The sequence below is a fragment of the Pinus tabuliformis genome, chromosome 3_2 (genome assembly GCF_031772625.1).
Source record: "Pinus tabuliformis cultivar Carrire ecotype Pingquan chromosome 3_2, CPIR1, whole genome shotgun sequence".
NCBI lineage: Eukaryota > Viridiplantae > Streptophyta > Pinopsida > Pinales > Pinaceae > Pinus > Pinus tabuliformis.
Window position 1 is genome coordinate 698,447,146 of NC_142302.1, and position 27,347 is coordinate 698,474,492.

The 27,347-nt window shown below is 38.7% G+C and overlaps 1 pseudogene across 1 annotated transcript in view; it reads left to right on the forward strand.

The window, feature by feature from the left end:
• The first annotated feature begins 10,919 nt into the window (after nucleotides 1-10,919).
• The window catches only part of LOC149182538 (protein VERNALIZATION 1-like), a 221,501-nt pseudogene continuing 205,073 nt past the window's right edge, over nucleotides 10,920-27,347 (forward strand). The window contains exon 1 of the transcript XR_016257627.1: nucleotides 10,920-11,410. The product of XR_016257627.1 is annotated as a protein VERNALIZATION 1-like (transcript). The remainder of the gene's footprint in view (nucleotides 11,411-27,347) is intronic.

The following is a 27,347-nucleotide window of genomic DNA, read 5'->3' on the forward strand; positions in this document are numbered from 1 at the left end:
TAGATTAATTTTCCGAACAGTGACCGCAAGACTTCTTCCTTAAAAATGTAGTTTTATAGATGTGCAATACGATAGTGAAATACCTCAGTATTGAGGGGCAAGGGAGGGCTTGCGCCCATGCCATAAACTTGTCTTAACCCTGTATCAATCATTCCGAATAATCGTGGAACACCACTGTAAAATGGGCGGCCGTAGCCGGTGTGAACAGGGTAGGGAAGCCAGCGAAAGCCACCAAGTCGAAACCGGCAACCCTCATTCAACAAGCAAATAACAGCAAGCAAAACATTGGGATTAATTATCCTAATTGAAATTTACAGGAAAATCTTCGGAACAGATAAATGTAGCAAACGTTCCACAGTGAGCAACCGTAACCACAATCCAGATGAGAATATCAATAGTAACCCAACAAAAAAACTCAGAACCATAATGAGCAGTAACACGTTACCATGGAATATATACAATTCATTATCCAGTCAAAGAGAAATTAAAATATCTGTAACAGCTAAGTATTACATGAATGTTCACCGCAGGGTTAACCCTCGGTCCTGTAATAAATTACATAATAAGAGCCATGTAGCGTGCGCAACCCCGTTTGGGCTTCGCCGCCAAATCAGTTCTGGGCAGAACCCAAACTTGTTATAGAGAAACAGGAGCAGGTTGCTGTTTTCCCACATTAAGGGAATGACTCAAAACAACAAAAAACACCATAGCTCAAACATAGGTTCAGGCAGCCTGCCAAGAAGAGAGTTGGCCCGGACCTTCTTTCGGGATCTTCTCTTAACCTTAAAATCTATGGTGACAGGTTCCTCTTACCAGGAAAGCGGAATGAGGATAGACGGAGCTGGTCCTCCACCATACGCTGGTCACAACACCTGGATTCTGCACCTGTGACAGAGGGGTTGCCAGAAAACAAAGAAAAAGAGTGAGTACCAGAACTATAACAAAGCAAAAGAACCCAAAACTGTAAACAAGGTAGCATTCACCGTGAGCAAGGAAGCGCATGATTACTGTGACCATGGTTGGTAGGCGGAACTCTATCTCCACCGTGGATGGGCATGTTGGGTAGTCTGCGCTGTGCGAGAAATGCAAATCGCCAGAGACCTGTAGGAGTCGAGAGTTACCGCGAGAATGAGCTGCAAGGGTTCAATTACAACATTGAAAAACCCTCAAGTCATATTACCCATACCTGGATTGTTTCCAACCGTCGATCTAGGAGGTCTCATGTCCACCGTAGGAATGGGCGCAGGAATTCAGGAGGGAAGCTGTCATATGGGCTTGCTCGTGTCGTGTACCAGGCGCATTAAGTTCCGTTTTCAGCTTTGGTAACCGAAGTAATAACCAGCATGTTGTAGCTTAAGCTAGCTGGCAGGTTGCACGCCCTACACGCCAAGTGGATGACATATGGAGGTCTAAGTCATCGTGTACCAAAAACGTATAGTCGGAAAGACGATAACTACAGCAAGCTCTGCAGCATCGTGAAAACCCAGGCCCGTCTAAATAAATGTTGATGTGGATATTAATCGTTCACATATGAAAATCATAAATAGCAATTGCAGATTCCGCAGGTCGAATACTTAATTAAGATTTAATCACTCAAACCATAAAGGTAATGAATAACATTGCAAACCGTTGTATGTTTCTCGAGATCGAGGACAGGGTCAAGTCTAACAATTATTCGAACATCATACTGTTACCATAATTCGATGTCATATGCATACGCTTAATGTTACCATGGGTAAAAGTACTTATAAAGTGTTGTTACTAAGGATAATGTTACCATGGGTAAAAGTACATATAAAGTGTTGATAATAAGATTAAATAAAAAAAAAAATTCATTTCTAGCGGGGAGTTACAAGTGGTATCAGAGCCAAGTTGCAACTCTGTGACGTCGGGTTAACCATAACTGAGAAACTGATATAAATAACTGAATTAATAAGCAAGTAGGGGTTATCCAACAATGTAATGCATATAATATCTGTTGAAAATGAACTAATCTTCTGAACAGGTGACAACAGAATGAGGAGAACGAGCAGCGCTCCTCATGGGAATGTGGACAGACCAGACAACATCACCCACCCTCAGGGGAATCCTGAGATATGGGTGCAGCTAGGGGAGGAGGCACGCATCACCAATTTCACCATATTGGAGACAGTCCAGGAATTGAAGAACGAGATGGCCCGTTTGCGTGAGGACAACACCAGATTAACCATGGAACAGGAAAGGATCCTGAAAAGTTTATCAGATAAATAAAACCAGCACCAGCCTAATCCCAGTCCAGAGCAAAAGCGTGTATCAGAAGAACAGGATTACCATACTGATCAGGAAGAAACAGAAGGAAGGGCGGAGGTTTGAGGAGAGAAATCTGATAATGCCTCTGAACATCAAACCTCAAAAAGACAGCGGATAGAACTGCAAGGGGAGTTTCGGAAGATTAAGCCGCCGCATTTTGATGGGGAGTCTGAGGAGGCTGCGGAAGCTTGGTTAATTAACATGAACAAATATTTCCAAGTTTACGAGTATGATCACCATCTTAAGGCACGACTAGCTATTTTCCAGATGCAGGCCAAAGCTACATTATGGTGGGAGGAAGTCAAGATGGTGCGGGGAGTGAGTGAACAAGATATAACTTGGGAAATTTTTCAGAGATACTTCAAGGAGAAATACTTGACTAAACGCTTCTACGATGAAAACGCACGGGAATTTCATGATCTGCGGCTTGGGCAGCAGACCATGAATGAATTCATTACTAAATTTACATCTCTGCTCCGCTATGTACCGTATATTCGGGAGGAAAAGGAAAAAGTGCAACGGTTTGTTAGCAGTCTACCCTAAACAATGTGGGAAAGGATCGAATTTGATAACCCGAAGACCATGGATGAAGCGATACGGAAAGCTAGAATATGCTATCAACAGAATAAACAAAAGGGAGAAAGTTTTGGGAAGCGTTGGGCAGATAAAAAGGGCGGCAGAACCACTATGGGAGTCAAGGGAGCTCGTGGCAGTTTCAACAAGGGAGTCTCCAAAGGGCCCAGCAATAGGAACCAGTCTAGAAATCAGCTCAGATTAAAACCACCTAATGAATTCAAATATAGCGAGCAGCCGGGTAGAGTTGATAATGAGGGGACAGCTAGACCGCCAATACAGTGTTGGGGTTGTGGCAGGCCACACTATATTAAGAACTGTTGTCACCGAAAGGGTAGTGATTAGGTGTCCCAGGTTTATGAAGCCTCTATAGTGGGAGACGTAGCTCGGTCCATACCAAGAATAAATGCCGCTCTCGAGGACCGTCAAGCTGATTACTAGCCAACGATGGTAGAGTTCGAAGGTAAGATTTTTGATCGATCTGTTTCCATTTTAGTAGACCCAGGAGCTACATTAAGTTATGTTAGCCCCAAAGTAGTGGAAAACTGTAATTTGCAATCTGTTAAGTTTAAGAGTCCATGATTAGTTCAGCTAGCTACCGGGGCCAAAAGGTGGGTGCTAGCCAAGGTCAACAACTGCCCATTGAAGATAGCAGGTCAGACAGTGATGGCAGAATTAAATGTACTTCCTCTCGGCTCTTATGATGTGCTAATTGGAATGGACTGACTGGAAAGGCGGTGGTCCATAATAAATTGCAAAACAAAGACAATTTCTTACCAGGATGAACTGGGAAATGAACAGGAAATTCAGGGTATCCTGAAGCCAGTACAGATCCGGCCAATTACTGCCTCACAACTGGCTAAATGCATCCGGAAAAAGTGTCAAGTATATGCAGTTCAAGTGGGTTATGCCAAGTCTGAAGATAAAGATAATACATTGGGAAGCATACCAGTAGTGCAAGAATTTGCAGATGTGTTTCCCGAAGAAATACCAGGACTGCCACCTAAAAGAGATTTGGATTTTACCATAGAGTTGGTACCTGGTGCAGCCCCAGTGTCCCAAGCACCATACCGGATGAGTGTGCCGGAATTGACAGAATTAAAGATGCAGCTGCAAGAGCTGTTGGACAAGAAGTACATCCGTCCCAGCGTATCACCCTGGGGAGCCCCTGTACTGTTTGTCAGGAAAAAGGATGGAACTCTCCGTATGTGCATAGATTATCGACAGCTGAATAAATTGACAGTGAAAAATAAATACCCACTACCCCGTATCGATGAACTGTTCGATCAGGTGAAAAGGGCGACGATATTTTCAAAGATCGATTTGAGATCTGGGTATCATCAAATCAGAATTAAGGAGGAGGACATAGCCAAAACTGCTTTTCGAACCCGTTATGGGCACTATGAGTTCGTGGTACTGCCTTTCGGGTTGACCAATGCACCTGCGACATTTATGTGCCTAATGAATAGTGTATTTCATCAGTACTTGGATATATTCGTGTTAATTTTTATTGATGATATACTGATATACTCTCGGAATATTAAAGAGCATGAGGAGCATCTCAGACTTGTGCTACAGACTCTACGGGAACATCAGCTATATGGTAAATTTAGCAAATGCGACTTTTATAAAGAGCAGATCCAGTATTTGGGGCATATCATCACCAAGGAAGGCATTGCTGTGGACCCTGAAAAGATTAAAACCATAATGGAATGGCCAACACCAAAGGACGTGGCAGATATCAGGTCTTTCATGGGGCTGGCTGGATATTATAGGCGGTTCGTGGAAAGTTTTTCCAGGGTTGCATACCCCATCACCTCCTTGCAAAAGAAAGGAAAAATATTTAAGTGGACAGCGGAGTGTCAACAGAGTTTTGAACAACTCAAACACCTGCTCACCACTGCACCTGTGCTGAGCATTGCAGACCCGGAAAAAGATTACGTAGTCTGCACAGATGCAAGCAAAGAGGGTGTAGGAGGGGTGCTGATGCAAGAAGGGAAGGTGATCGCGTATGAATCCAGAAAATTGAAAGAACATGAGCAGAAGTATTCAGCCTATGATCTGGAACTCACTGTTGTAGTACATGCACTGAAAATGTGGCGCCATTATTTGGTGGGAAGAAAATTTTTATTGATGACAGATCACCACAACTTAACTAGCTACTTTAGTCAACCAACTTTAAACGCTAGGCAAGCTAGGTGGGTGGACTTTTTGGGCAGTTTTGATTTTGAAATCAAACACTTAAAAGGAAAAGAAAACCGGGTAGCGGATGCATTAAGACAAAAAGCGCATTGTCTCTATGAAATTGGCCTTAGTGAAGGACGGTCTACCCTTAGCAAAGAAATTATAGAGGCTGCTGAGCAAGAACAAATCTACCAGCAAAAGAAACAACTTGTGCAGAACTTAAACATCCACATAATGCAACAAGGTTATGAATTGGACGCAGCAGGCATTTTATGCTACAAGAAAAGAATATGTGTACCCAATCAGAGCGATATTAAGAAAAAAATTCTGGATGAATATCATAAAATTCCTTATGCAGGACATCCTGGTTATCAAAAGTTTATCACTTCGCTTCGGAGGGAATATCACTGGCCAGGCATGAAAAGGGATGTAATGGAATATTAGGCACGATGCATAGAATGTGAGCAGATTAAAGTTGAACATCAACACCCTGCGGGTTTGCTACAACCATTACCTATACCAGAATGGAAGTGGGAGATTATCACCATGGATTTTATTACAGGGTTACCGAAGTCCAAGAGGAATAATGACCCTATTATGGTTGTAGTGGACAAACTCAGTAAGACAACCCACTTCATACCAGTTCAATCTACGCATCGTGCAGCCCAAATTGCAAATGTTTTTATGCAAAACATATTTAAGCTCCATGGGCTGCCAAAAACTATAATATCCGATCGCGATGTTAAATTCACATCAACTTTTTGGAGGACCTTGTTTGAAGGTCTGGGAACTCAATTGAATTTTAGCACCGCATAGCATCTGTAGACTGACGGACAGACTGAGCGGGTGAATCAAGTGGTGGAGGACATGCTGAGGTCATATGTGATGCAACAACCCACTCGGTGGGAAGAGTATTTACATCTTGTGGAGTTTGCTTATAACAATGGATATCATGCATCCTTGCAGATGAGCCCATTTGAAGTACTTTACGGCCGAAAATGCCGCACACCATCCAGTTGGAGTGGACCAGAAGATAGACTCATGTTGGGTCCTGAAATGTTAAAAGAGATGGAGGCAATGGTTAAGAGAGTGCGGGCTAATTTAAAAGTAGCTCAAGACAAACAAAAAAGTTTTGCAGATCGGAAAAGGACCTTTAGGGAGTACCAAGTGGGAGAACATGTATATGTCAGGATTCATGCAAGGAGAAGTGCTCTACAATGGAATGGTTGTGCCAAATTGGCACCCCGTTTTTGTGGACCCTTTCAGATTTTAGCACGAGTGGGCCCGATAGCTTATCAGCTAGCCCTACCTAGCCACATGCGGGTCCATAACGTCTTCCACATGTCAGTTTTAAAAAAATATGTCTATGACCCTAAACACATAATTAGTTGGTAGGACATACAGGTAAGAGGATACTGTAAGAAGCATAAACTAAAAATGGTTGCTAGGGAAAGCACTGATCAGATTGTTGTGTGTTTCAGGTGGAACTGGAAGGAGAATTCCTAGTCGAGCCAGTGAGCATACTAGATCGGAGAAGGGTCGTGCTGCGGAAATGAGTCATCCCCAGGTTAAAGTGCAATGGCAGCACTTTGGGCCAGATGAGGCCACCTGGGAGGATGAACAGAGCATGAAAGAAAATTATCCCAAATTGTTTATGGGTGAACAACATCGAGACGATGTTGAACTTCAGGAGGGGGAGATGTAATGTCCCTAGTTAATCTTTAGTGTTTAAATTAAAGGCAGTAAATTTAACTGTTGACTATGGTTATGTTTGGTGAAACTGAGTAATTATTATTGCTATCACTGTTTTAATTAATTATGTTGATAAATTGTTATTGGTTGCCATTAAGTGTGGTTGGAAGGAAAACAACTGATAATGGTTATAGTGCTTCCTCATCAGAGGGGTATTAGAATTAAAATATGACATCTGTCAGAAAGAACAAAAAAAACCTAACTACCTTCAGATGACGGTTGAGACCCTCATAGAGGAAGGATACATAATGTCAAAAAAAAAAGAGAGAGATTGCTACGTCTGGTAAGGACCAGATAGCGAGGCTCGAAAGGTTGCAACTGGGCAGCGAACGCTAAGTCTGGTAAGGACCAGATAGCGTATGTTGGGAAGCAGAAAACTCCCTGGAACTGCTACGTCTGGTAAGGACCAGATAGCGTAACTCTGGTAGTGCCAGAGGGCTTGCAGATAGCAAGAATCTTGCAGGAGTGCTTGGGGGTGGAAGGTCGAGGAGGACCCTCCTAAGGTCGGGAGGTTGACAAGCGCATTAAAGAGGTTTGCCTCTGAACAGGTATGGAATAACTGAGAATTTGATGGTTTGTATACACTGTAGAATTAATTAAAATTTATGACAGAGTAGGAAACTGTGAGTGGTATTTGGAAAACATTTTCTGAAATAACGCAAGTGATAAAAGACATGAGAAATGTATAGACATTAATCTTTTAAAGAATGAAATTCCTGTACATCTGCCATAAAGAAAGAATAGCAAAAAGAAAAAAGAACAAAACCCAGAATAGAGTTAGGTTCATTGATTTCCTTCTGAAAATGAATCTTGAATAAAATAAGTAATAGCTAAATGAAATAGAATTCTGTGAACATTTATTTCAGCATATGAATCTAAATCGAAAACATTATAGAAGTATATGTATACAAAGATCCATAGACGATACTGATGAAACGAAAGAAATCAGCAACAGGATGATAAGAATAAATAGACTCATGTATTCTCTAGATTAATTTTCCGAACAATGACCGCAAGACTTCTTCCTTAAAAATGTAGTTTTATGGATGTGCAATACGATAGTGAAATACCTCAGTATTGATGGGCAAGGGAGGGCTTGCGCCCATGCCATAAACTTGTCTTAACCTTGTATCAATCATTCCGAATAATCGTGGAACACCACTGTAAAATGGACGGCCGTAGCCGGTGTGAACAGGGTAGGGATGCCAACGAAAGCTACCAAGTCGAAACCAGCAACCCTCATTCAACAAACAAATAGCAGCAAGCAAAACTTTGGGATTAATTATCCTAATTGAAATTTACAGGAAAATCTTCGGAACAGATAAATGTAGCAAACGTTCCACATTGAGCAATCATAACCACAATCCAGATGAGAATATCAATAGTATCCCAACAAAAAAACTCAGAACCATAATGAGCAGTAACACATTACCATGGAATATATACAATTCATTATCCAGTCAAAGAGAAATTAAAATATCTGTAACAACTAAGGTATTACATGAATGTTCACTGCAGGGTTAACCCTCGGTCCTGTAATAAATTACATAATAAGAGCCATGTAGCGTGCGCAACCCAGTTTGGGCTTCGCTGCCAAATCAGTTCTGGGCAGAACCCAAACTTGTTACAGAGAAACAGGAGCAGGTTGCCGTTTTCCCACATTAAGGGAATGACTCAAAACAACAAAAAACACCATAGCTCAAACATAGGTTCAGGAAGCCTGCCAAGAAGGGAGTTGGCCCGGACCTTCTTCCAGGATCTTCTCTTAACCTTAAAATCTATGGTGACAGGTTCCTCTTACCGGGAAAGCGGAATGAGGAAAGACGGAGCTGGTCCTCCACCATACGCTGGTCACGGCACCTGTATTCCGCACCTGTGACAGAGGGGTTGCCAGAAAACAAAGAAAAAGAGTGAGTACCAGAACTGTAACAAAGCAAAAGAACCCAAAACTGTAAACAAGGTAGCATTCACCGTGAGCAAGGAAGCGCATGATTACCGTGACCATGGCTGGTAGGCGGAACTCTATCTCCACCATGGACGGGCATGTTGGGTAGTCTGCGCTGTGCGAGAAATGCTAATCGCCAGAGACCTGTAGAAGTCGAGAGTTACCGCGAGAATGAGCTGCAAGGGTTCAAATGCAGCATTGAAAAACCCTCAAGTCATATTACCCATACCTGGATTGTTTCCAACCGTCGATCTAGGAGGACTCATCTCCACCGTAGGAATGGGCGCGGGATTTCAGGAGGGAAGCTGTCATATGGGCTTGCTCGTGCCGTGTACCAGGCGCATTAAGTTCCGTTTTCAGCGTTGGTAACCGGAGTAATAACCAGCATGCTGTAGCTTAAGCTAGCTGGCAGGTTGCACGCCCTACACGCCAGGTGGACGACATATGGAGGTCCAAGTCATCGTGTACCAAAAACGTATAGTCGGAAAAACGATAACCGGAGCAAGCTCTCCAGCATCGCGAAAACCCAGGCCCGTCTAAATAAATGTTGATGTGGATAGTAATCGTTCACATATGAAAATCATAAATAGCAATTGCAGAATCCGCAGGACGAATACTTAATTAAGATTTAAATCACTCAAACCATAAAGGTAATGAATATCATTGCAAACCGCCGGATGTTTCTCGAGATCGAGGATAGGGTCAAGCCTAACAATTATCCGAACATCATACTGTTACCATAATCCAATGTAATATGCATACGCTTAATGTTACCATGGGTAAAAGTACTTATAAAGTGTTGTTACTAAGGATAATGTTACCATGGGTAAAAGTACATATAAAGTGCTGATAATAAGATTAAATAAAAAAAAAATTCATTTCTAGCGGGTAGTTACAGTAGTTTTGTGGTGGACCCTCATCTCTTGGTACGACCCACGATATGTCCCTTAATATTTATCTACACTTTCATGAGGCTCTTTGTTTCTAGCTATTGTCTCATATATAATCACTAATGTAAACTTTATATTTTACTAATAAAAATTTATATATGCTTATTTAAATAAAATAATAATAATCCTTTCTTTACCTTTTTACTATATACCTATATTACAAAATTATATAAAATTTGTATACACATCCTAATAACAACCTTTCCAAAGTAAAAGAATGACATGTGATGGCATTCACATGGAAAAAAAATCTCTCTTAAAAATATTTGTCCTATCCTATCGGTTAAGAATGAAGGTAACTAGTTTTCATCTTATAAGTCTTTATCATTAACCTACAATCAAGATGAGTCTCCCTCGTTTATATATATATTTTAAATTTTTTTTTAATTAGAAGTATATAGATAACCATTATATATAAATTTAATAGGAGTCTAAATTAATTTAAGTATATTTATTATTTAAAAATGTGTTTTTTTTTTTTTTCCCTAATTTCGAAACAAATTTTATATATATATATAATGATGTTAAAAATATATTTCTGAACTTGCACATCTGTGTATATATTTAAAATATAACTTTGAAAATATTTAATAATTTGAGAATTAACATAAGTGGAACCCGGAAAATGAGAAATTCTAAAAGTTGGGAAAATGCCACGAAAGATATATCAGTCAAGAAAAGAACCGATGGTAGGTTTAAGAAAGCGAGTGAAGTGTCGTCAATATAAAGTAAGACGCGACAAATGTTCCATTAAAGCCAATTAAAGATAATCGTACTAACCCACTGTCCACAAAATAGGCGACACATATATTTACTTTGGAGTTGTCTTTAGTGCGATTTTTTTGGAGATTCCGGTGACGGAATCCGGAGGGAAAAATGAGGTTAAATCTTGATTTGTATTAGTTAAAATGGTTTTTTAACTGCATATTTGGATTCAGCACTCTGAAAAACCCTAGGACGCTTTGATTGTGCAGAAATTACCTATCAAACTTGCGATTTCAATAAATTGCTGCCGGAATTTAGAGAAATTTGACCAGAAAAACCCACCGGAAAAGCCTCCAAAAAATCGCACTAAAGACTACACCTATTTACTTTTCTATATAAATGGGCATACACCTATTTACTTTTCTATATAAATGGGCATACATAAATTCTCTGGCTTCATTGATAGCCTTTAGAGTTCTCTGCTCGACTGTTTGGAACGGAAATGTATAGTTGTAGCAGCTGGCTTTTCCATTCAAGGTCGCTGTGGGCGATAAAGGACAGCGGTCACATCTTTATTGTTGATCTGAACAAACAGTGTGTACCTTTAGGTTCTCACATGAGCCTCTGACATGAAAGGAACCGAGCAACTGAAGCATTTAGATTAAAATATAAATGTAGCCGTGCGCGGCCATGACGAATACTGAAACTGGACAGAAGGAAAGTACGAAAATGGGAAAGAAGAAGCTGGAGATGAAGCGCATTCAAAACTAGAGATACAGGAACCGGGGCTCTGACGAATACTGAAACTAGAGATACCTACCTCTTAAAATGGGAAAGAAGAAGGTGGAGGTGAAACTCATTCAAAACCCTACAAGTCGCCACTCAACTTTCTACAAACGCAAGGGCGGTTTGCTTAAAAAGCCTTTGAACTTTCTGTTCTGTGTGATGTTGAAGTTGCTCTTATAATCTTCTCTGAAACCGGCAGGATTTACGAGTTTGCGAGCCACGACGAGTAAGTGGCAATCTTGGGTCCATTTCAATAGCATACTTTCTTCAATGCATTTAATTATCAGTATTCGCTTTCACTGAAACTGATGTTCCAAATTTATCGTTACAATTCCACGGTCAAGAAGCTTATTAAAACGGGCAGGCCAGGTCTGTCTTTCATCAAATGTCAGAGTAGAATAACTATAGCCCGCCGGGTCTAGAAGTAGCAGCAACGTTAAAAAATTATTTGTAATTTGCCTCACATTAAAGCAAACAATTACCATCCGGAAAGGGGTTAAATTCATTCTGATAAATTGATCGAATTAGGTAGTCTCACTTTCCCTCAGGTGTATAGCGAAGAAATACATCGTATTAGTCTAAAATAAAAAATTAAACAGGTATGTAGTAAAAAAACTATAGCAGCTTGCTAACATCAGATGCAGAAATTTCCGGCGACAGCATTCTTGCAGCTGGGTTAGAGATGCCTGAAAATTCGCTGTTTATTCCTTTTACATATACAGATCGTTTCCATTATGTGAATCACTAGTTTTGGAAACCGCCGAATGTTTGTTTCTCTGTTTTCCCCAGAGCCTATGTATGCCCCTCTCTTTTACTGTGATACAGGGATTGATCTCTTTTTCATCTCAAGGCTCTTCTCCTAGAAAGAAACTCTTTTGTTTAAGAACACTACACTATTATAGTATTGCATACTGCCAATAATTACTGGTAGTGAATATTGCTAATCTCCAGCTTCATGTCCGCGGGAGGTTACAGCTGACAAGTACTAGGCGATTTCAAAATTGTATCTGTGAAAATGAGTGGGGTAAGAGAACACGTAATGGCGTCTTATGAAGTTCATGTGTTTTACTTGTTTTATTTCGTTCAAGATGCAGAACATACTGCTCTACTCGAATCCATTAAAGAGTAGAGCATGCTCTAAGTATTCTTATGACATTTATTCGTCAACAAAGTTCTTATGCAAATGGATCGGGGAAGACATTGCAAAGAACAAACTATTATCGTCTATCTCTCCATTGAAAAGAATGAATCAAGTAGAGGAGTTGTTTATATATATATGTGAGAATTTGCAGAGGAATAAATATATGAATTTGTAGAGGAATTAGTAACTCGGCTCGGCTGGTATAAGAGAATGATGTAGATGAGTGGTTCTTTCATTTTATATGAAAGTTTTGGGAGAGGAGTATTACTCAAGACAGCAGTCGCAAAGATTCATGTTAGAGCAGAGCATATATAACACACAGCAGATTTATACTCAAAGACTTAGCGAGTAATAGCAGAGAATAATTCATAAAGACAAACAAATGGAGAAACAACAAGATTACTCAGTGAGAAACAACAGAATAGATAAAACAATCACTGGAGAACAGAAATCACTTTGCATTACATAACAGACTTGGGTCTTGGCCTGCTTCCTTGGTCAGAGCAATTACAAATTTACAGAGGCAGAAGAAGGATCTAGAAACGAATGGCGGTGTAGAAAGATCTAGAATCCTGGAGATTTAGAAACTTTTGGTGGTGTAGAAGAATCTAGAATCCTGCATGTGATTCATCAATTTGGCTTCACACATAACATTCCCCACTTGAAGCCAAATAAGAGTTATCAAGTCACACCAAGTCCTACCATGCCTCTACATAACTCATGTTTATTTCGTGGTAGAATCTTAGTGAGCATATCAGCAGGGTTCCTATCTGTATGGATCTTTTCCAAGGATAATTGTTCTTCCCCCAACACATGCCGAATCCAATGGTACCTTAAGTCAATGTGCTTGGTTTTGAATGAAATGTTGGGTTTTTCGCCAAGCGAATGGCACTTTGACTCTCACAATATAACACATACTTGTCCTGTTTTGTTCCTATCTCTCCTAGGAATCACTGCATCCACAACATCTCTTTACAAGCTTCTGTTGCAACTATGTACTCTGCTTCTGTTGTAGAGAGGGCTACTATTCTTTGTAGCCTTGACACCCAAGATACTGCTGCACCTGCAAATGTATACAAATAACCTGTAGTGGACTTTTTGGTATCCATATCTCCAGCCATATCTGCATCTGTAAATCCTTCAAGCACAGTCTCATCATGACCAAAACATAAACAATAATGACTAGTACCCTTGAGATACCTCAAAATCCATTTTACTACTTGCCAATGTTGTTTGCCTGGATTGGCAAGGAACCTACTCACTACTCCCACTGAATATGCAATGTCTGGTCGTGTGCATACCATGGCATACATCAAACTGCCAACTGCTGAAGCATAAGGAATCTTGCTCATCTCTTCTTTCTCCTTGTCATCAGCAGGACATAATTCAGTACTCAACTTGAAGTGGGTTGCAAGGGGTATACCAACTGGCTTGGCATCCTTCATATTAAACCTGTCAAACACCTTCTTGATATATTTTTCTTGTGACAGCCACAACCTTTTGTTTTTCCTATCACGCATAATCTGCATGCCCAATATCTGTTGTGCTGGTCCCGAATCCTTCATTGCAAATTTGCTACCCAAATCTTTCTTCAACCTATTGATCTTATTCTTATCATCCCCAACAATCAACATGTCATCCACATATAACAATAATATGATATACTTTCCTTGATCATACCTCTTGATATAGACACAATGGTCTGCTTACAACCTCTGAAAACCACGCTCCAACATGAATGAATCAAATTTCTTGTACCATTGTTGAGGTGCCTGTTTCAACCCATAGAGACTCTTCTTCAACCTACAAACAAGGCCTTCTTTGCCTTTTTCTATGAAGCCTTCTGACTACTCCATATAAATTTCTTCCTCCAAGTCACCATGAAGGAATGCAGCTTTTACATCTAACTGTTCACATTCTAGGTCTAAAGCAGCAACTAGACTAAGAATGACTGTAATGGATGACATATTAACAACAGGTGAGAAAATTTCAGTGAAGTCAATGCCTTCTTTTTAGGAAAAACCTTTCACCACCAGCCTTGCTTTATACCTCTCCTTTTTTCCGTCACTTTCATGCTTAATCCTATACACCCATTTGTTTTGTAGAGCCTTTCTACCTTTTGGGACGTTTACCAACTCCCAAGTTTTATTTTCTTGCAAAGAGTCTATTTCTTCTTCCATTTCTTTCTTCCATTCTTTACTGTGCTCGACTTTACAAGCTTCTTGAAAACAATTAGGTTCACATTCATCTGTCAACAAAATATAGTTTGAAGGAGGATACCTTTGTGAAGGCTTATGTGGCCTAGTAGATCTGTGAACCAACTATGGTGGTGCATTATCAGGTTGAATCTCCTGTAAAGGTTCCTGCAAGATTTCTTATTGTTCATCATTTTCCAGTTGTTGTTCTTCATGCTCCTAAATTTGTTGTTCATTTTCTTGTATTGGTGGTATGTTTTCTTGCTGCTCTTCAAACCTGTCAATAACCTTCTTGACCTCCAACTCACCTATAGTCCTCTTGAACATTTCTGACTCATTAAATATAACATCCCTGCTTCTAATAATTTTATGTTTGACTGAATCCCATAGACAATAAAAAAAATCTTCATCCGCATATCCTAAAAAAATGCATTTCATAGATTTATCATCTAGCTTAGTTCTATTTTCTTTGGGAATATGTATGAATGCTTCACATCCAAAGATTTTCAAGTGAGAATAATTCAAATTCTTACCAGTCCAAACTTCTTCAGGGATACTGCCATCCAAGGTTGTAGTTGGAGATCTATTTATGAGGTAGAAAGCGGTCCTGACTACTTCAACCCAAAAATTCTTCTCCAAACTAGAATTGGACAACACACTTCATACCTTTTCCATAATGGTGTGATTCATCCTTTCTGCGATACCATTCTGTTGAGGAGTACTAAGCACAATCTTCTCATACTTTATGCTGAACCTGTTACAATATTCCTTAAATACATTTGAGCAATATTCTCCACCATTATCTGTTCTTAAAGACTTCAGCAATTTGTTAGTCTCTCTTTCAACAGCAACATAGAATTTTTGAAATATTCCAAACACTTCACTTTTATTTTTCATAGGATATGACCAAACCTTCCTAGATGCGTCATCTATAAATGTTACAAAATATGATGTTCCTCCTAATGATTTGATGTTAACATGCCCAAACACATCTGAGTGTACCAATTCTAACACATTTTTCTTTCTGTCATAGCCACCTCTAAGGAATGGAACCTTTTTTTGTCTACCATATATACAATGCTCACAAAGATCAAGATTGTAGGATTTCAAACCTGGCACTAAATTTTTACCAACAAGGATTTTTAATCCCTTCTCGCTCATGTGACCCAAATGCTTATGCCACAGATCTGCTGAATTTCCTTCTTTTGTGACAGTAGCCAAATCTGATTTTCCTATCAGTGTCTTCAATGTGTATACTGTTCTTGTCTTGGGTCCTTTGGCCACAACCAATGCACCTTTGGTAATTTTCTAGCCTCCTTTTCCAAAGCTTGTCGAATATCCTTCATCATCTAGTCATCCCATAGAGATTAAACTCATGCGCATTTCTGGTACGTGCCTGACCTGTTTCAAAGATATATCTTGTCCATCTTTCATCTTGATCTGGACATCTCCCACTCCAACAATGCTGCAAAAATGATTATTCCCCAAATGCACTCTACCATAATCACTAGGATTATATGAAACAAAACTATCTTTGCATGGGGTTATATGGTGAGATGCCCCAGAGTCAAGGATCCCATCAAAGCTACTACTAGATGTATATACACATGCATCCTCTACTGAAATAGTAAACAACACATCACCATCTGTGGCTACAGTAGTAGTCTCACCTTCATTTGTGCTGGATGGCTTGTGATTTGTACTGGATGGTCTCTGACCCTTTTGTCCTTTCTTCTAGAATCGACATTCTCTCTTCATGTGCCCAGGTTTGCCACAATGAAAGTAGAAGATTCCACCTCTCCTTGATTTTGATTAGCCTCTCAATCTTGATCACCCTTGCCGGCCTCGATCCATTCTCCTACCACGATCAGCTAGAGGTAGAGCCTCTCCTCCCTGGTTTTCTGCAATTGACTTGCATCGCAACTCCTCATTCATTAAACTACTGCTGACATCATCAAACTTCAGGGTCCCTATAGTTGTTGAAGTGCTCATAGCTACAATTAAATTTTCCCAGCTATCTGGCATAGAACACATTAGGAAAATAGCTCTAATTTCATCATCTAAAATGATTTTAACAGAGGCAAGCTGATTAGTAATAATATTAAATGCATTAAAGTGCTCAGCAACTGAAGCACCCTCTTTCATCTTGAGATTATAAAGCTTCTTCATCAAGAACACTTTGTTTGACGCTGTGTTCTTCTCATATAGATCATGGAGCTTCTTCCATAATCCTTCAGCCGTCTTTTCTCCAGACACATTGAAATACACATTCTTTGCTAAATATTGGCAGATTGTTGCAATTGCCTTTCTGTCTAGCTTATTCCACTCTTAATTTGTCATCGATGAGGGTTTCTTTGTTGTGCCCTCAATCGCCAAATACTGATCCTTTAAAATCAGTATATCCTCCATTTGTGATTTCCATAGGGAAAAATTAGCCCCACTCAGCTTCTCCATATCTGTAACTATTGTCTACATTTTCAATCAAATTCACGCCCCAAAACAAAAAAACTCCACTTAAAAAAAACTTTAATTATTACTCTTTATCCTTTTAAAATACCCTTTTCAAAATTCCTGCTTCTTTTAAAATATACTTTTCAAAATTCCAACATATAATTATATATTTTCATAATAAATATAAAAATATATATAATGTTTTACCCTTTCCACATTTCACACATACATATATTGGTTTGAGAAAAAACTTGACGTATACGTGCAAGCTTGATGAAAAAAAAACTTATGAACACCACGTTTCAACTCCAATCTCCATGGATCTCCACTTTTCAAACTCCAGCAACACGTTTCAACATAGGTCCACGACCTTGTTTTCCTTGCAACAACTATCTTTTAGTTCCAGCATTCCTCAGCTATTTCCTGGATAGATCCTTCAACGGCTCCAGGGGTAACAACCAACGTTTTAACGAACGCTGCCAGAGTAAGGTGATGGCACTAAGCGTCTTGCACAGTGGATATTCGACCCTAGCTCTAATACCAGTTGTTAGATCAGAGCGTACGTAACTCATAGCGGATTCATACTTAGAGACTTAGCTGGTAATAACAGAGAATAATTCATAGAGATAAACAAATGGAGAAAAAACAAGATTACTCAGTCAGAAACAACGGAATAGATAAAACAATCACTAGAGAACAAAAATCACTTTGCATTACATAACAGGCTTGGGCCTTGGCTTGCTTTCCTTGGCCAGAGAAATTACAAATTTATAGAGGTAGAAGAAGGATCTAGATTCCTGTATGTGATTCAGATGGAGATCTAGAACGATCTAGAAATGAATGGCGATGTAGAAAGATCTAGAATCCTGGAAATATAGAAACTTTTGGCGGTGTAGAAAAATCCATAATCCTGCATGTGATTCATGAATTTGCCTTCACACTTAACAATTGATTCATATAATTGAATTTCGCAACAAAACAAAGCTAAAAGCTCAAGTAAACTTATGCACTTTGAGAAGAGAGGAAAAACAAAGTGGTTGTGGGGTAGAAACATAGAGCAACAAACTATATTTTAGATTATGATTTCGAATTTAGATTATTATTTCAAAGAAAAAGATATTATATTTTAGATTATGATTTCAAAGAACAGGAAAATGCATTCGCATGAAAAATGGAGGTTACAACTTTTGGTATTTACCCAGTAAAACATGAGTTGAGAAGTACTTCACCACCAATTCTTACGGAAATTTACACTTCACCATGAGTTGAGGAGTAACTCAACCCGATAACAAATTGTTTCACAAATTGCTCCAGGATTTTTTTGTCTAAAACTTCTCACACTTACCTATGCTACTATACAAAACACTTCTACACATATATATTCAAACATACAAGTTTTTAACAGAGTAACTCAAGCCTACAACAATATTTTTTACGCCGCCACCACAAATTACTCCAAGATTTTTTGTCTAAAACTTCTCACACTTACCTCTACTAGACTTCTACACAAGTATATTCAAACATACAAGTTTTTAACACATTAAATCATAACAAAGTAAAAAATTAAGACACAGTATGGACGATTGCCCAAAATTTGATTTTTTTTATGTTGTAAATACGTGAGTCTCAGCGTAAAACACTAGAACTTACGTTTTACCAACTCTACATTAAATTCCCATTTGTTCTTAATTACTTGATGTGTTGTGGAATGGGAAGTTTGTAATCCCACTCATAATTTCATTTAATTCATTTCCTTCACCCTGGAAACAAAATTTGTAACCTGAAGTAAAACTCCACTTGCTTGATTTACTTCTGTACCACAAGTATGGTTGTTGTCACTTTATTTAATGCAGTGGTTGGGATTAATTTTCCAACACTCCCCCTTAATCACAACTGCCGCCATTTACAATTTCCTAAACAATTTCTTCAATAAACAACATTTTCACTTGCCAACGGCTTTGCGAAGATATCTGCAAATTGTTCTTGTGACCTACAGTGTTGCAACACAATTTCACCATTGTTAATCAATTCTCTAATAAAATGATATTTAGTATCAATGTGCTTGGTCCTATTGTGAAAAAAAAATTCTTTGATAGGGGATATTTGCGGAATTGTTATCGCAGAAAATAGTTGTTGTTCCCTTTTGTTCATGACATAAATACCTCAACATTCTTCTCATCCAAGTTGATTGACATGTTGTTGTTGTTGTGGAGACATATTCAACTTTTATTTTTAACAATGACACTATCAGTTACTTCTTTGGAGGCCCATGAAATGGCTCCCCGACCTGAATGAAAAACATATATTGACGTGTTCTTTCTATCATCAACACTTCCTGCCTAGTTATTGTTACTGTAACCAACCAGCCTATAAAAATTTATAGTAGTGCACAAAATACCATATAGCTTTGTCCCATTGACTTACCTTAAAATCATTTTCATTGCTTGCCAATGTGTCTCCTTGTGTGTCTCCATGAACCTTGACACCAAGCTTATTGCATACGTTATATATGGCCTGGTTGTTGTTAAATACATGAAACTTCTGACCACACTTTTGTATAATGTCGGATTGACATTGTTGTTGCAATATTCCTTGCTCAAATTCAATCCCATGACAATTGGAGTTGGTGTGAGATTGTTGTTCTGCATATTAAACATCTCCAAAATGTATGCTACATACTTTGCTTAAGAAATAAAAATACCATTTTTTGTTTTCTCACTTCTATACCCAAAAAATACATTAACAATCCAAAGTCTGTCATTTCAAGCTCACTTTTTATGACTTCATTGAAATCAACATTGACGAAATCATCAATCCTTATAAAAATCAAATCATCTACATATAAAACAACAATATTAATCTTGCCATCACCCTCTTTAATGTAGACAGTAGGTTCACCATCACATTTTTCAAAATCATTGTCCATCAAGTAAGCAACTATTCTACTATACCATGCAGGTAGTGCTTGCTTTAGCCCATAAAGAGCTTTTCTCAACCTATACACCTTGCCTTCTTGGCCTTCTACCTCATAACCAAGTGGTTTTGCAACATATACTTCCTCTTTGAACACTGCATTCAAGAACGTTGATTTTACATCCATTTGATACATTTTCCATCTATATTGCGCGATAATTGACAACATTTTATGCATTGTATCCATCCTTACTACTGACGCAAATGTCTTCGCATAATATCTTCCATGTTGATGCTTGTATCTTTTGACAGCTAGCCTTTCTTTATGCCTTTCAATGTTGCCTTCAATGTTTCTCTTGGTCTTATACACCCACTTCACTCCAATGACTTCTTTTCCTTATTGAAGGTCCACTGGCTCCCATGTACCATTCTTTTTTATTGCTTCTATTTCTTCATCCATTGATATGATCCATTTTTCCTATTTGAATGCATTGGGTCATCTACATGACAAAACAATGAAAATAAGGAATTCAGACCAACACTACTAGCAACTTAATTTTGTTCATAAATTTCAATTAAATTTCTAAATTTTTGTCTTCTTATGCTTACAGAAGATGGGCTTGACATGTCATTTGATGTTTTCATTGAGGTAGAGGATGTTGTGGGTATTTGCAGTGGGCTTGGAGTAGTACTTTCTTGTTTGTGTGACGCTATTCTATTATTTGTTTACGGTGTCACTTACTAACTACATTGTTAATCTTGAAGAGGAGTTGGAGCATTCATCTTTGAGGAACTACTTGTTGCGGTCAATTCCTCTTTCTCTTCCTGTGGTGTACATGTTTTCACATTGACTGCCTTCTCTAAACTTCCATCTCATGCTTCCTCTTCTATGAACTGCACATCTCTGTTGATTACGACCTTCTCAGTTAATGGATTGTAGAGGTTGTATGCCTTGGAATCATCACTATATCCAAAAAATATGCATTTCTCCCCCTTGTTGGCCAACTTTTTCCTTAATTCATCTCTAACATGTGCATACACCACACATCGAAACACTCTCATGTGAGTGACACTATGCTTTCTTCCACTCCATGCCTCTTCAGGAACCATATTCTTGACACTTTTGGTTGGACACCTATTAATGATATATGTTGCACAAGCGACAAATTCTGCCTAATAGTCATTTGGAAAAGGTTTTTTCTTCAACATACTCCTTGCCACTTCCATAACAGTCCTATTTTTCTTTCCACAACACCATTTTGTTGAGGTGTATACCTTGTTGTAAATTGCTTGTGAATTCCATGCTCCCTACAAAAACATAAGAAGTCATTTGAGATGTATTTGCCACCTTTGTCAATCCTCAAAACTTTGATGTAGTGTCCGCTTTGCTTCTCAACAAGAGCTTTGTATTGGCGTAAGCGCTCAAACGCTTCACTTTTCATTTTTAAGAAGTAGACCCACGTATTCCTTGTATAATCATTTATGAAAGTCAAAAAATAATAGTTTCCATCAATTGATGGTGTCTTCATTGGTCCACATAGGTCTAAATGAAAAATATATAAAGGTTCCTTTTCCCTTATTAACTTTCCCACTGAAAATGTCTCCCTATGTCATTTTCCCAAGATGCATCCTTTACATAGGTTGTCTAGCTTTTCTATGAGTGGCAATCCCTTCAGCATGCCTTTCTTATGCAACAAATTCAAACCTCTGAAATTGAGGTGACCAAATCTCAAATTCCATAACCAGTTTTCATCTTTGACCTCTACTTGAAAGTTTACTTGTGTGACAACTGCAACTTTTATTTAATCCTCTTGTGAATTCATTAACAGTTGTGCTTGCACACTTTCTTCCATCAAATATGGTTGTATCTTTCGAAGAAACATTCTATTGCTTGTCATCTACAACTTTCAAACAACTATTTTATTGGAGACTTATCCAAGATTGTGCACTATGACTTCTTGAAAAAGACATTGTAAACCTTCTCTCCATGGATGGTCCAAAGTGGCCCTTGACTCTACAATTCTGACAAACTTTGAAGAAGTATAGAATTAACCACAGCTTGTTTCTATTGTGTCTGTATGATCTTCTCACTATCTTCCTTACAATTCCTTATTTCTTCCTTTAAGCTTCTCAGTGTGTATGCCAAATAATAACAATTCCCAACACCACACTGCTCATCTGGTTCATAGGGAGAGTCTTTGTAGTCTACCATATTACTAGTCATTTTGATCTCTTTCCTACAAGGCATACTATGTCAGCTAAACTAAATTACATTAAAATAACATACCTTAGCATAATTCGGGGAGGATATCTCCTCTGCAAGATCATTGAATCAGTGTGATACACGTATAACATAATCATAACAACATATAGACATATAATACATAAGCATATAACCATGTAACCATTAGTCTAGCTAGAGTCGAGGCATCAATACATGACCATATCAACTACACATACCATGACCTTATGCATGAAGAAAACAACCATGCCAACGTATATCAACAATATGAAAGCATAAACAACATGTGACCAATTATACACTCATGACGACTTACTTCATAAAAACAACATCCTCTTTCACATGGTGACATCACTACAACCATGACAGAAACCATGCATATGCAACAAGCACATAGACCACAAGAATGATTAACGCATGTGAAAATGACATGAATGCATGACCAACAAACCACCCATACAGTCTAAGGGGTGAACCATGCTCTGATAACACTCTGTAACACCCTCCTCCAACATCTATCGAAGCAACCAGCCAACCGCTATAAACATGTGACGAGAGGCTACTATGATTATATTCAACCTCCTATGTGACCTTAAGGAAGTGGAATCGACGGAAACACAACATACTGACCTTCCACATCAGCTACAAGACTCTCAGTAACCATCCCAACCACTTTGGTAGCTAACCCCTAAGTCCCACTGATGTTTTAGACCACTCGACCCCTGGATGCTCCCATGACATGGGCCTAATAGTGTCCATGAGGCTCTGGAGGTTCTCATGCCAAGACATGCCAACGTCCAGGGACTATTTTTATCAGTGTTGTGCCAACATCCTCTGGATTTCAGCTACTTTTTCATGCGTAGAGTACAGGTCACTGCCCATAATTGAATGAAACCTTTAAAACATCAAGATAACAAGGAAACAATGATGTAAATGTAAATACTTGAACGAGCCCTTAATCAGACCCCTACTGGCCATGATAGACATTTCATCGAACATATCACGAATATGTAATCTATAGGTCTAAACAACAAATTTAAGCATAGGGGTCTCATACTATCTCAGACTTGCTATGAAGAATTGTTACCTTATATCATTTGCTGCATTATCATCCATTAGGTCATAGATACATTTTTCATTCATTTACAAGTAGACACATGATGAGATCCATACGTAGCCACTGTCATAAAACACCTACGTAACTAAGATAATAGCAACATAAATACAAAGGAAATCACAGCCATATGATCCACATATAAACTAGTATCATACTCATATAAATACAAGGAGAAATGACCTCATATTGATGATGAAAAATCCAAACCCAGGATGGGAATACCATGTTCCACCAGACCATAGAATGGCAGATCCAAATATCTCTTCAGCCATTCACCCTTGTGCCATATTTCAAGCATTATTGTGCGACTCAAACCAAAAGAACCAACCAGGGCATCCCGAGGCTAAACCACCTCACCCTCATCAATAGAAACCAGGATTTACCGCAATCCATCCTGAATCATCAGGCCAACACAATGAACATATAATAATAGGATTTACCATGATCTCCACCCTATCACTATTCCAAACAAACATGGATGCCACCTGATGTCTCCACCTACACCGTTAGAAATTTTCCTATCTCCTAGTCTTTCAAGCTTTTCCGTAATCCACACCATATCACTAGGCCCTAAACTGAGACCTACTCTCCATTATTTATCAAATATCGCAATCCAGTATTACTATGCCCAACAAAGAGAAATCCACCTCTTATCTTTACCATATATCCTGCCATTCACTAGCAAGGATTCCTAGGCCCATCGAGGCAACACAATCTTGGCTTTACCACAACCCATAGTCTGGATCAAGGGTTACTAGGCCATTGGCTTTACCATGATCCACAGTCTAGTTCAGGGACCACTAGGCCATTTGCTCTATCATTCGGAGCTCCACCTCACTCACCTTCAAATCCATATAACAATCCAAATCAACCAAAACATGAGAACCCATAACACCATGGCTATCCGAAATTGGAAAGGCTAGGCTGAAAACACTGTCACACCTGTCGAAGCCCATGCCATAACTGCAAAAGAACAACATGCAATACCATGCATGCCAAATATAACAAGAAAAATACACATGCAAATCGATACCTTCAAAGAATATTATTGTAGTTGCTTGATCTTGGTATTCCTTTCTTGGTCTCTGCTTCCTCTTGCCTTCTTTTCCTCTCTTGATCCAATGCCAAAATTGTCCAAGAAAAATCGAAGTGTCCAAGAGTGAGAGAGAGAGAGAGAAAATAATGAGAGAGCTCTAAAACTAAACTGACAAAAGGTTACAAATTGATCCTCAAAAGCCTTTCTATCAATTAGGCCTTTATTTTCTTCGTTTTCGATGCAACCTGTGACCTTTCACCTTCCTTTTCTCCTAATTTCCATTATTTTCATAAATGAATGTGAAAAAAATCTCATTTTTCCTCTCCAAATAATTTTCCATTGCCTTTGCCATTTTCTTTCCATACTAAACTAATGAATGACCACACTAGGATGTTTTGCCCAACATTCAGCTTGGAATAAGTGTCCCATCAACCATGGTTATTATTTTTTACTTTATTAACTTTTATTACATGGATTTTTCACGAGGGCTATTACAATCAAATTCTGGAAGAATAAAAGATTTCATTTTCGTTGTTGAAATTAGGGGGCCATACCCTAGCTTGGTGGGAAAGCCACACAAAGACGTTAAGGTTGGAGGGCGAATCTCTAGTGACTAAGTGGGAGAATGTCAAAATTCTCATAACTTTATAGTTTATCTGATTGGGTATGTAGAGGACCACTAATCCGATGATAATGCCTGAAGAAAAAGTCAGGGAAAAGCATGTAATAGTATACCATAGAGTTTATAAAGATGGCCATAATGTTGGGTACCTCCCTAAAAACCCCAGATGTACTCATCAAGCATTCGGGGGATCTACACAAGCATCTGCAGGAGGAAGTGGTGTTATTTAATCTGAAATCAATGGAAAGGGAATGTGTATAGGTATAGTACCTGGAGAACATAGGCTTGCAGAAATTATAATTAAGTGGATCAAAATGAAAGGAGCAACAAGATGCCTATAAGGAGTGAAAGAAGAAGTAAAAGGAGGGGAACATAAAAAGGTGGTGGCCATAACACACTAGTGCAAAGATCCCAACAACCACCACAACCATTGTTACATTGATGATCATATATAGGAGAGGTGTTGGAAGTTGCATCAAAGCTTAACCCGAAGAAAAAAAAGAAGTACAATAAGAAGAATATCGTGGCCACTAATTCGAGAAACAAAGTTGAAAGCATCTTGGACATGCATGATAATATTTTTTGTACATCAATGTAGAAGGAGGTGAATCACAGTAGCCTTCAGCAACAGGAAGAGAAACAAATGACCAACTCTTCCATATAAAGAAACAAGTTGACAAGACCAATATTGATGTTATTTTTGTCTCACGATCGTAGGAAAATATTATTGCAATGGACATCAAAAAATTGTAATTGGAATTTTGTGATCATTCAAGCCCATATCTAGTGGGATGGGTAAATGAGGATGGAAAGCTAAGGGTAACAAAATAGTGCAAAATTACATTTTCCATTAGTGTTGATTTTAATTATGAAGTAGAACTAGATGTTGTTCCCCTTGATGTATGTGGAGCTTTGTTTGGAAGTCCCTACATGTACATGAAAGATACAATATTCATGTACAAAGCAACCTAGTACCAACTTATTAAGGATAGAAAATCGTTCACCATCAATGCACACAAAGTCAAGTCCAAAATTTTACTAGTAAGTTCCAACCAAGCCAAGAAATTGACCAGGTCCCGTAAGAGAAAATCAATCGATAGAAGATTCAGTAAGAGGCAAGGCATCCCTAGACGAGTGTACTAAGAAAAAAACAACAACTAGAGAAGTTACTACATGCGTACTAGGATGTGTTCTGATAGCATAAAGGGTTACCACCTAAGAGTGAAGTGTAGCATGAGATCCAACTATTATCAGACTCCCCATTTCCAAACATTGGGCTGTATAGACAATCTGTTATAAAAGCAAGTTAGGTGAAGAAACAATTGCGGAAACTACTAGACCAAGGTTTCACTTGACTAAGTACATCACCATCTAGGTCACCCATCAATATTGTGCCAAAGGAAGATGGAACTTAGCGAATGTGTATAGATCACATGTTGTTAAGTGAAATCACACTCAAGAAAATGTACCCGCTACCTAGGATAGATGATCTGTTCGATCAGTTACAACAAGAAAAATACTTCATTAAGACGTACTTAATGTCTAGATATCACCTGGTTTGACTCAAAGAAGAATATTAACCTACTACCTTCAAAACTAGGGAAGGTTTATATTAGTGATTAGGTATGTCATTTGGCAAATGTAATGCACTAACTATGTTTATTAGATTAATGAATGATGTATTATTCCCTTTTATAGATTCATTTTTTATTGTCTATTTGGATGAAATATTGGTATACAATGCTATGTGGGAGAAGCATGTCTCACATTTGACAGAGGTGCTGGAGATATTAAAGAAGCACCAACTGCTAGAAAATCTCAAGATGTGTAAGTTTGCACAACAATATTTCGTGTATCCCTCCGAGATTTTAAGATAGATCCTTCCAAGATTGATGCCATCATGATATGCTAAGTGCCTACTAATGCTTCTCAGATCAGGAGTTCCAATGGGGTAGCATAGTATGTGAGGGATGGGTAGATGATTGATGTCTTCTTTCCCATCAGATAATGCTTCAGTTACTTTACATATTGCACCATGACACAGAGTTTCTTATCATATGTAAGGTAGTTAATATCTTCCCCATGAAATACTTCAAAATGGTAGAATATATGCCTTCCTCTCTCCATCAATACCACTCCCATAACATACCCACTCACATTTTTCTCCACTTCAAAGGACCGCTACAAGTTTCCTAATGCTAGAAATGGCACTTGAATGACCTTCTCCTTTACCTCCTTAAAAGACCTTTGTTGACCCTTTATCTACTGGAAACTCTTGCCACTTTTGGTTACGACATGGAGTGGTAAATGACCGTTTGGTGTAGGAGTCCCACCAGTGGGTCGTAAGGCAATAAATTGACCACGTTGACACATAGAGGCAAGTAAGATAACTTTGTCAGTAGCAAGGGTGTGAATGATGTAGAGAGTCAAGGAATGTGTATGAGAG